This window comes from Panthera pardus, unplaced genomic scaffold, assembly GCF_024362965.1.
Source record: "Panthera pardus isolate Hobbes unplaced genomic scaffold, ASM2436296v1 HiC_scaffold_141, whole genome shotgun sequence".
NCBI lineage: Eukaryota > Metazoa > Chordata > Mammalia > Carnivora > Felidae > Panthera > Panthera pardus.
This window is the reverse complement of record NW_026526701.1, coordinates 56,671-68,341: the sequence shown is the minus strand read 5'-3', so window position 1 is coordinate 68,341 and position 11,671 is coordinate 56,671. Positions and strand designations below refer to the sequence as shown.

The window sequence follows — 11,671 nt, the reverse complement described above, 5'->3', positions numbered from 1 at the left end:
GACTCGTGGGGGTGGGAGTGGGGGTGAGGGTGGGGGAGGGGTGGGGGGCGGGGATGGGAGTGGCAGTGGAAGGGAGGTTCAGGGCGATTCATTCCAATGGGCCTCATTCAACCCCTTTGTTCAAATGCAGAAAGCTTTCTGTTAAAGTCTGAGCCTGGGGCTTCTCTGCATTGAATGGCTTTCTTCAACTCCCCCAACCCTTAGGCTGCAGTTTCTGAACTACTGGGAGGAAAGGGAGGAAAGGGAGGAAAGGGAGGAAAGGGAGGAAAGGGGGGGGGGAGGGAAGGGGGGGAGGGAAAGAAAGAAGGGGTGGGGGAGAGAAAGGGGGGAGGGGAGAAGATGATGTCTGAAGAACTTGCCTTCTCTGGAGCAAAGAGAGTCCCCTCCTTTTCCTAACCCAGGAAACCTCAATAAACCATTTGAGAATCATGGATGTGGAGGATGAAATCTTACTATAATGCCTTCCAGGGGTGGGGGTGCAGGTACGTGGAAGGGTAGGGAGTTGAGCGAGCGAGCGAGCGAGCGAGCGAGCGGCATGGTGTGGCGTGGCGTGGCCTGCCGAGTCAGAGTCAGAGGGTGGCATGAAACACGTGATGGTGGTGTCTTAGGGTTCAGAGGCCAAACACAGGCATGGGGCAATAAGGGATAGAGGGTGGGGGAGGCCTGACAGGGGACAATTGTGACCCCGGGCGATGGTCCCAGCGGGCACACTCCTGTAAAGCAACACTAACACTCTATTGATTAGCCATTGACCTCTCCTCCCTCTCCCACCTGCTTCCAAAGGGAAACTGAGTACAGTTTCATTCCACAGGCACTGGCTGTTTCACATGCAACCTTTGACGTGCCACTAAAAGGAGGAAGAAAGATGGACACACATGAAACAGCCCCACAGATGGCCTAGAGGGCGTGGGCGGGGCTCTCATCAGTCAAATTGGGAGTCTGAGTCAGGATCCTGGGGTTGTTTCAAAACATGGAATGGAAGGGGCTCCTGGCTGGCTCACTCAGAAGAGCATGCGACTCTTGGACTCTTGATCTCTGTCAGGGTTGTGACTTCAAGTCCCACATCGAGTGAAGAGAATGTGAAAAATGAATGAAGGAATGAAGGAATGGATGAACAAACTTAAAAAAAAAAAAAAAAAAAAAGGTTGTGGGGCGCCTGGGTGGCTCGGTCGGATAAGTGTCCGACTTGGGCTCAGGTCATGATCTCACGGTCCGTGAGTTCAAGCCCCATGTCGAGCTCTGTGCTGACAGCTCAGAGCCTGGAGCCTGCTTCAGAATCTGTGTCTCCCTCTCTCTGACCCTCCCCCATTCATGCTCTTTCTCTATCTCAAAAATAAATAAAAGTTGAAAAAAAAAAAAAAAGTTTGCAACGTTTATGTCTTTAAAACAAATGGAATCGGTGGGGTGCTTGGGTGGCTCAGTGGGTGAAGCATCCCACGCTTGCTAGATTTTGACTCACGTCATATCTCAGGGTTCGTGAGACCAAGCCCTGCATTGGGTTCTCACACGGACAGTGCAGAGCCTGCTTGGGGTTCCCTCCCTACCCCCCCATACCTCCCCCATAAACCAATAAATAAACATCAAAAACATAAATCTTAAAACACTACAACAAATGGAATGGAAAGAGAGAACGCAACGAGGAGGATGTGAATGTTGCACCTAATACCACTGAACTCTACGCTTATATATGGTGAAAAATCTCAATTGTAGGTGATGTCTACTTCTAACCACAACTGAAAGGAAAACGACAAAACACCGGTCCTTGGCTCACAGTAAGGGAGTTCCTGGATTTGGTCCGAGAGGGCCTTCTCATCCGCCGTGTGGAAAACTATGGAATGGTTTCTTCCTCTCCAGGCCGATGACCATTGCCAACGACAGTAGGTGTAGGTGCTGTCCTACCTGTGAAGGAAAGGCAGGAAGAAGTGTAGCATTTAAAAGCATCTTTTAAACGCTGTCCACCTTTCCCAGTTTGTCCCCTCACTATGTCTTGCGTACCTTTTATAGCATTTACCCTATGTCGATGCAAAATGAACGAGCCTTTTTAAAAACAATTTTAAAGAGGAAGGAAAAGAGTTTCATTGGAGCCCAAGTTAGGAGGGCTGACGGGGATACGCAATCTTCACAAAGCAGTCAGTCATCTGGGGAAGGCCTCACATTGGGCATACATACAGCTTACCAAAAAAAAAAAAAAGGAAAAACAGGGCACGGGGGCGGGGGGGGGGGGGGGGGGGGGGGTTGGCCGCAGATGTTAGGAATCATCATGAGGAGAAAGAACACATTCCAGAAAGTTACAGACTTTATCTTCTGTTTTTAGTATGTGCAAGGCTGTATGACTTCAATCTTATGGCGACCAGGAAGGTTTTTGTATTGTTTTCTTTTGTTTCCCTTATCTTTATAAGCCGCCTTTGGAAGCCCCCTTTTTTAGTTAGTTATGTTTAAGAAAAAAAAAAATTTTTTTTTTTTTTTAACAAACCAGACATTAAATCTGTGCTCAGGACAGAAAAAGAGCTCATGCTTTGAGGTTTTCTGGAGTCCCTTTGACCTCGGTAAATATTAAATGTATAGCTTCCCTGGGAGAGCACCAACATAAAAAGTTTAGAATTTCCTTTATCATTTCCCCGTCTTGATCGATATTCTTTCCTCAGAAATCACGGACGATCAACCTGATGTTTTTATGTCCCTCAGTGCCAGGTGACTGTCTTGTCTGCCCTGGGTGTGTCCCTCCTTGCTAGGTATGAGAGTGAGTGTGTGTGTGTGTGTGTGTAAACACACATATATGTCTTTGAACCACCTAGGGTTCCTCGTTGGGGTGAACTTATTGTAACATAAATGGTGGGAAACTCAAAAGTGACGTATGTTCTCTGTAAGTTCCATTGACCAGCAGACATAGTTCATGTGCTTGGCTCAGATGGCCTGCCTTTGTATTTGGCAAAGCATTTTTAACAGAGAGACAGGGACAGCAACACACTTTCAACAAGGACAATTTGAAGGAGCCAGTGCAACATTGGAATACACTTGAATTGACAAAAGAATGAAATCCCAAGAATCCTTTACATACCTGTTGATAAAAGGGAAGGCACATCTGTGATTATTGATGAGGAAAGATGGAGCACCCACATTGAGGAAACATACCTGTCATGCATATTCCCAGGTTTGCTTAGGGGCGGAGACTTAACATGAGAAGGAGGCAAAATTTAGTCCCTGATGTCAGGAGGTTACCTTAGGACACGGAGAAGGGGCTGTGGGTATGCCCCAAGAGCTGGTATAACCTGGATGGGGACTTAGGCTCTTTCTCTCAGGGCTGTGCTGGCTTATAGGCTGCAAGCATATCGGTGGACCTTGAGTCCAGGCTTCTTCAGAGACAGCTAGAGTTTGTTTGTGGGACCTGAAAAGACACAATAGCTGATTAGGGGCAAATAGTTCCCTGAAGAACAAGATTTAGGTTCTCTGCGAGAGAGAGCGAGCGTCAGACTCCTTAACCCTCCGTGGCACAGTTTCAATTGCCCACTCCCCACTCCCCGCCCCCCACACTCACCCCCAGCCTCTGGAGTTTGGATCATTTCCCAATGGTAAGGAACGGGGACGATGATGGGTGATGGCTCGGGCTAGGGCTATCCGTTTATCTCCCCCGGTGAGAACAGTTTCTGTAAATCTCACCTGTCACAGGCCTAGGTGCAGGGCTACACAGAAGTTGTGAAGGGAATCGAAGCAACATGGAGTCAGAGGTGTTAAGTTTTCTTCCCCTTTATAAGTTTCCATTGTCAATCCCTCATTCCACTTCTATGGAACAGGGATGGAGGTCCACCTTCTGAAACTATTTCAAGCCGAATTAGGGTGTGGCAGGGGCTTTGGAAGGGAAGGATTTGACAGGGTGCAGGTCACAACTTTTGCTCCCTTGTGCTAATTGGGGGTGGGGAGGGGGGGGGGAATCAGAGATAATTCCTATCTGAGATCTTGGGTATTTTTCTGCATAGTTTGGTACTGCATCATATCCTGAGATTTCTCCCCAAGTGTATTCTAAGGAATAGTAACAGTATAGTCAAACCCAATGTTATAACCACCTTGTGGGGGGAGGGCACGGGGGGGAAGGTTGTGGTGGTCAAGGGCCTCTTACTGTACCCAAGTGAATTGCTGTCTGATTTTATTTGTATGTTTTTTTTTTAAATCTTATTAAGTAACCTTTACACCCAACGTTGGGCTCGAACTTACAACCCCAAGATCGAGAGCTACACGCTCTACCGACTGAGCCATCCAGGTGCCCCTGTTTATGTGGGCTTTTGTTGCTGGGGCACCTGGGTGGCTCCGTGGGTTAAGCATTGGACTCTGGCTCCGGTCAGGATCTCGCCGTTCGTGATTTCGAGCCCCGCATCCGACTCTGTGCAGACAGCTCAGAGCCTGGAGCCAGCTACAGATTATGGGTCTCCCTCCCCCCACCCCCTCTCAAAAATAAATATTAAGAAACTTATAAAAATACAAATAAAATATGGGTTCTTATTTCTAAAGAGGAGCTAATACAGTTGCAGCAAGTGTTTGTGAACTAGCTTTGACTCTGCCTCCTCGTTCAGCAAGCAATCAGATAACTAATAAGAGGTACTTCTACAGAAAGAAAAGAACACCACGGGTTAATGGGTAGAACAACTTATAAACCCAGTGTCTAAGTCCCAAGTGCGGTCAGTGAGAAGGTGTCTAGATGCCAGGCTCGAAGCATCCTCAGCTGGAGTGGGAGCAGGCAGGGGGCAATCTGACCGATTTTTCTGGCATGTAGTTCAAATGTCTCATTTTGGGGGATTCTGAGTGGCTCAGTGGGTTCAGGTTCAGTATTCAAGTCTGGATCTCCACTCAGGTCTCAATCCCAGGGTCGTGAGCTCAAGGCCCCAGTTGGGCTCCACACTGGGCGTGGTGAAGCCTACTTTAAAAACAACAAAAACACAACAGCAGCAAATGTCTCGTTCTGAATGGCCCATAGAGCAACAGGCACACAGATTGTCTACAACTGTGGCAATTTCTCTGAAGTTTATCTCCAGTTGTCCAGCTTTCCTTTGCAGGGCTTCAGGGAAAAGGGCCATTTGAGTTCTTCAGGATGGTAAGATAAGAGGATGGGAGAGGATTGGAAGCCTGAGTTTGAAGAGTCATAGTCAGATATTCGAGGAAACCAGGATTCAGGATCCAGCCCAGTTTTAAAGGCAAACAACAAACAGTCAAAGAAAATTAATTAACCAGAACTAGAAGTTAACATCCACAAAAGAGCTATTGAAATACAATCTTTTTCTATCGAGACCCCTCCATTCCTGTCAAAGATAGCCCAATGAAAACTTATTTGTTTGTAAAATAAGTCCAGTGTTAACAGACATGGCTTCAGTATTGACATAAGCACAGCAAGAATAGCGATTGACCATATAGTATTTTGTGTTTTTTCTCTCTTCTTTTCCGCCTGCCTGCCTTCTTTTTATTTATTTTTTTTTATGGAGTTCTTTTTTTCCTCTTAAGTTAATTCCTTTATTTTGAGAGCTGGGAGGAAAGGGAGAGGGGGAGAGGGGGAGAGGGGGAGAGGGGGAGAGGGGGAGAGGGGGAGAGGGGGAGAGGGGGAGAGGGGGAGCTCTGCACTGTCAGTGCAGAACCCAGCTCAGGGCTCAAATCCATGAACCATGACCGTAGGTGAAATCAGACGCTTAACCGACTGAGCCACCCAGGCCCCCCACACACCAGATTTCTTTACACTGTCAAATGTACGAATGTATCTCATCATTTTCAGAAACACGTTGTGGTGTTTGGTTTTGTTTCTTTTTTCTTTTACTGTACAATTTTTAGCAAGTCATGAAACGGGCGCCTGGGTGGCTTTGTCAGTTAAGCATCCAACTTCGGCTCAGGTCATGATCCCACGGTTCGGTTCGTGAGTTTGAGCCATGCATTGGGCTGTCTGTGCTGTCAGCACAGAGCCCGCTTCGGATCCTCTGCCCCTCCCACCGACTCATTCTGTGTGTGTGTGTGTGTGGTGTGTGTGTGTGTGTGTGTGTGTGTGTGTGTGTGTCTCTCTCTCTCTCTCTCTCTCTCTCTCTCTCTCTCCTAAAAATAAAGAAATAGGCTGGAAAACAAATCTTCAAGGAAAAAAAAAAACAACAAACGATGAAACATGTTTACTAACAGACCCAAGTATCTTTACTGTTTTTCTGAATAAAGCCAAAGACCAAACACACACACACACACACACACACACACACACACACACACACAGCAAAACAAAAAACAAAAAAACAAACAAAGAAAAGAAAACGCCGTAGGTTTAGTAATTCACAATTTAGTATTTTATCTTCTGTGGAAAAGACTCAGATGTCTGAAGAACTGAACCTAATTTACCACTTAACTTAGCAAAGCTTTGAAGTTACAGGTCATGAAAGATTTGGGAAGCCATTTTAAAAGTTTACAAATAGGGACTCCTGGGCGGCTCAGTCGGTTAAGCGTCCGACTTCGGCTCAGGTCACAATCTCACAGCTCGTGAGTTCGAGCTCCGCGTGGGGCTCTGTGCTGACCTCTCAGAGCCTGGAGCCTGCTTCGGATTCTGTGTCTCCCTCTGTCTCTGCCCCTCCCTCGCTGACATTCATTCTCATTCTCTCATTCTCTCATTCTCTCTCTCTCTCTCTCTCTCTCTCTCTCTCTCTCTCTCTCTCAAAAATAAATGGTACAAGGAAAAAATTTAAAGGTTTACGAGTAAACATTTTTGTGTATTTAACCTATCTCCTGTCAACATTCACCCACGAACACTGTATGCGAGAGACAAAATCGACCATCGTTTGAAGTACTTTTTGCTGACAAACTGCAACGGGTACCGGTGAAGTCATAAATTGAAGTCACATGAAAGCTGATTAGGCCCCTGCCTCGGGCCTGAACCCTAGAGTGCGTGTCTGAGTGGAACAAGGAAGGGCGTAAGTGTTTGTAAAGTTTTTTTGATTTTGTTTTTGATACCTGTTGTAAAACGAGGGAGAAAACGTGTTATGTTGTTTGTAAAGGTCACAGAGATGTATATTTTGAGGACCACAATTACAGGGTCAGTATTGGGACGGAAGCAAGGCCATGACCGGAGCTGCCCACCCCAAAGGCTTGTCATGCAGAGAGCACCAAATTCAAGCCATTTTACAACCACCACCACAAAGAATAAAACCTAACTATCTGCATTGTATTTGATATCGACGGCTCCGAAAATATGTCCATTTTAAGTAAGCAATCACCCTTCCATGGCCCTTAGTACCCAAGACGTCACACCCGTGTCCACTAAAAAGTCAAACGATCTGTTTCCCCACCATCAGGCTCACACGGGAGGCCCCACCACTGGGGATGGCCTAGGAGATCACTGGAGCCACACCAACTGATGCAGAAACAGGGGGAGGGGGAGGCGGCCAGGGAGCCGCCGGCCAGGCCCCAGGCAGATTTAAAGTTTTGGACTCACCTTTTTGTGTTTCTTTCATCTTTTTCTTTTGCGCCTCCAACTCCGCGTCTGCGCGTCCACCTCCTACTTCTTCTTCCATCTCTGTCTCCTGTCTTTGCCTCCTGCAAAAGTGGCTTTGTCTCTGGTTGCTTTTCAGCCCCCTGTGGAAGAGGTGAAGGAGGAGCAGGCCGTGGGGTGGGCACCCATCTTGACGCTTGTGCTCGGGGAGGAGGAGGGGCGGGTTTAGGGTCACTGGCATCTGTCTGCCTTCCTCCTCTTCCTCCTCTTCCTCATTCTTCTGACTATTGGGAAAGGGTGTGTGGGTGTGGGTGTATCGGGGAGGGCAGGTGTGTTCAATTTTTATCTCTCCTCTCTCTGGGCCATCAATTGTGTCCCTTCCCATGAGGCAACTTTCTTATGGAGTAACATAAAACTCTGAATGTAGAGAATTTCACACACACACACACACACACACACACACACACACACCCCACACCCATACCCCGTTCACGTGAATGTGAAACACATTTGGGTTTGTTCTGATCCTCCTGAGTGTTAGAATGCCCAATGTTCACAAGAGCTTGCCTTGAAACACAGTAACGGAGCTCGGTTACAAATTGGTGTGAGCAATAGCATCCAGAGGTAGAGAAAACATCTCACATGGATAACACCTGTGGCCATAGATCCACAAACAAGATGCAAACCAACATCAGCCTCTGTTTCACTCCTATTTGTGGAGAGGACGCGAAAGACCCAATGGTCAAATCTCCCCCTTTTATAAAAACAAATCCAATCGCACGAGAGCATTACCGTGGATGGATCCCATCGTGCAGGTGTTTTCCATTTCCAATGAGAACACAGCCAATTTGGTGCAAAGAAGCCAAAAGCTGCAGCAACCCACAAACCAAATGTGGCCCGGGATATCTCCGTGAGCGTCCCTTCCTCCCCAAAAGCCGGGGCTTCGCTGATGGAACCAAAGGGCTTCCTAGTTTCTGGCTGCGTCGTCTCACGGCCAGCTTTCCCTAAGGGAGCACACAAGGAAACTCATTCAGACACCTCCAAAGAACCCCATCTGGGCCATCAGGGACTCAGGTGACCTTTCCATGTTCCCATGTAAGTAAGCACTTGCAAGTATAGGCTCCATATGTCCTATACGTGTAGCCTGCCGAAGTTTCCTTTTGGGGATGGGTGGTTGCTTTCTCCACACTTAGAGCAAGGTTATTAAATGGTGGCGGTCACGGTGGTGTTTTTTCCTCTTCCGTAAAGAGTTACAAGGCGGCCATTTCGTGGGAGCGAAGCGGTAGCTGGGCTGCTCCTGGATCCCTCGCCGCTTCGGGTTCCCTGTCAGGCTTCCTAGCAGCGGCCTAGCGGAGAAATAAGAGCAGGTGTCTGAATGTACTCGGGTGACCAAAGATGAGAATGACGAGCCCATCGAAATGCCATCGGAAGACGACGGGACAGTGCTGCTGTCCACAGTGACAGCCCAGTTTGTCGGCAGCACGTGGACTGCACTACCGGAATCCAGCGTCTCAGCGTATGAGAGGTGTCCGGCTGGTCAAAGACATTCTGCGCATCCCTGATGCTGGCTGGGGAAATCCGGTAGCGGATAGTCGTCAACTTATCCCAAAGATAGCCACAGAAAAAGGGACGAGACAGGTGCCTGCTTCTTCAGCAGTGAAAGTGAAGAGAGCCATCCAGGGTACGTCAGATTTAAGAGTGTTGGGTCTCCCGTGGAAAACAACCGAACAGGATCTGAAAGAATATTTTGGGAGCTTTGGAGAGGTTCTTCTGGTTCAGGACAGGAAAGATATTCACACTAGTCCTTCAAAGGGTTTTGGCTGTGTTCCTTTTACGTAATAGGAAACCCAGGTGAAAGTCACGCGATCAAGGAACGATGGTGTGACTGCAAACTTCCTGAATCTCATCCAAGCCCAGATGAGCTTTTGAGAAGCAGGAAGGCGTTTGTCGGGTGCCTTACAGAGGGACGTGACTGCCTATAAGCTGCAGCAGTTCTTTTGCCAGGACTGAGAAGCGGTAGACAGCTTCATTCCCAAACGGTTCCCGGACTTTCCCTTTGTTACATTTGCAGATGATCAGGTAGCCCTCGCCCTCACCCTCGCCCTCTCTGATATTATCATTGAATTTATTTTTCTCAATGTACCCCCAAGGTACTTAGCCTATAGGGCAACAGTGGTTTGAGGAGGAGAGTCCTTCATACCCCTCGCCCTTTCAGCCCCCGCCCTGGCACAACCCCCTCCAGGAGCCCTCTGTTTGTTCCCCTTAGGGAAGAGCCTCTTACGTTTTTGTCCCCCTCCCTGTTTGTATGTTATTTTTCCTTCCCTTCCCTTCTTCCCTTCTTCCCTTCTTCCCTTCCCTTCCCGGGTTCCCTTCCCAGAGTTCCTCTGTTTGGGAAGTGAAGGTCCTCACACGGGTGAGGTCCTGTGATACATGTGTTTCTCTGAGGGACGAATGTCACTTTGCATGACACCCTCCAGTTCCATCCAGGTACTTGCAAATGGCAAGACTTCATTCCCTCTGGTGGCCGAGCACTGCTCCGTTGTAGATGGATACCACCTCTTCTGTATCCATTCATCCATCGATGGACATTTGGCCCCTTTCCATACTTTGCCTACCGCCGATAGTGCTGCTATGCACACTGGGGTGCGTGTGCCCCTTGGAAACAGCAGACCTGTATCCTTTGGCTAAGTACCTAGTCATGAAAGTGCTGGGTCGTAGGGTACTTCTATGTGTCATGTGTTGAGGAACCTCCTCAGGTCCCTGGTTCTGGAAAGAACTCCGATAGTGGTTCTAAATCAGGTGCGGCCATCGGTTGGGGACCCCCATCAAATGCAGAGTCAGGCAGCGGTTTTCCTGCAGGCTTTGGCTCAAGCACGGATTCTAAATCTTCCAGCTGGGGAATTTATACAGCGGGGTAGGTATAGACTGGTAGGAATTCAAATTTTTCTAAACACATGGTAAGTGTATTTCTTTTTTTCTTCTCTTCTCTCTTCTCTCTCTCTCTCTCTCTCTCTTTCATTTTCTTTCTTTCTTTCTTTCTTTCTTTCTTTCTTTCTTTCTTTTTTTTAAAACATTTATTTATTTTTGAGAGACCGAGAGAGACAGAGCGGGAAGGAGAAGGAGCAGAGAGAGAGGGAGACAGAATCCGAAGCAGGCTCCAGGCTGTCCGCACAGAGCCCGGTGCAGGGCTCGAACCCACAAACCGTAAGATCATGACCTGAGCCGCAGTCACACACTTAACTGACGGAGCCACCCAGGCACCCCACCCATGGTTAAGTGTATTATAAAACCCATCCATACTGAGAGTTTTCAGAATCAGTACGTTCAGCGTGGGGTATATTCACCACTATTTTTGACATTTTTCTTCAGAAAGAGAGGCAAAGCTAAATGAATTTTAGAAGTTTTGTTACATGAAGTGTTGAAATATCAGGTGTTTGAAAGCGAACTGCTGTTTGCCTGATTGGTTCTCGTTCTCTCTCTCTCTCTCTCTCTCTCTCTCTCTCTCTCTCACACACACACACACACACACACACACACACACACACACACACAGGCTACAATGGATATCAAAGGATTTCTCCTGTAATATTGTATCCCTGGACTCGTCAAGTGAATTCTTTGTGCGTGTTCACTATGGAAACCATTCATTAGAAGTACATTCTTTTTTCCTTGTTTTAATTGGAACCCCACCACATTATTTCCCCACCCCCGGGAAAACCTCCTTTTTGGAGATCATGGTGTCACAGTGTTTGGTCTTTTTGCTTTCGTTTTTAGTTTGTGACACTTGTCTCCCTTCCTATGCACAAGTACAGTATGAAGCCTTCATTGAATCTGTGCCGTTCATCTCATTTCAAATGTTTACGGGAGAAGCACTTCATTGAAAGCAGTGCTGTAAATATTCTGCCATAGGAAGGAATATTTCCGTCTACGTGCTTTCTCACTCTTGAATTCGTCTTCACACCATACAGGCTGTGACTTTGACGGTGGGTGTCTCGTTTGTATCCGCTACTCTTTATTTCGCGGAGTCGTATCAATGCTATGAATGCAAGGGTGTGCTATGTAACCAGAAGGCTGTTAGAAGTTCTGAAACCTTGTGTTTTCTGATCCTCGTGTTCGACCGACAGTGGTGCCGAAGTACGAAAGGCTAGTGTGAGTGAGAAAAGGAGAGAGTGCGTGCAGAGACTCCGTGGCGGTGGCACACGATGGATAGATTTTTTTAACCTGGTGAGATGC

The 11,671-nt window shown here is 47.6% G+C and overlaps 1 pseudogene; it reads left to right on the top strand.

The window, feature by feature from the left end:
- Positions 1 to 8,235: 8,235 nt before the first annotated feature.
- LOC128776921 (TAR DNA-binding protein 43-like) lies at positions 8,236 to 9,676 on the top strand (annotated as a pseudogene).
- Positions 9,677 to 11,671: the final 1,995 nt, after the last annotated feature.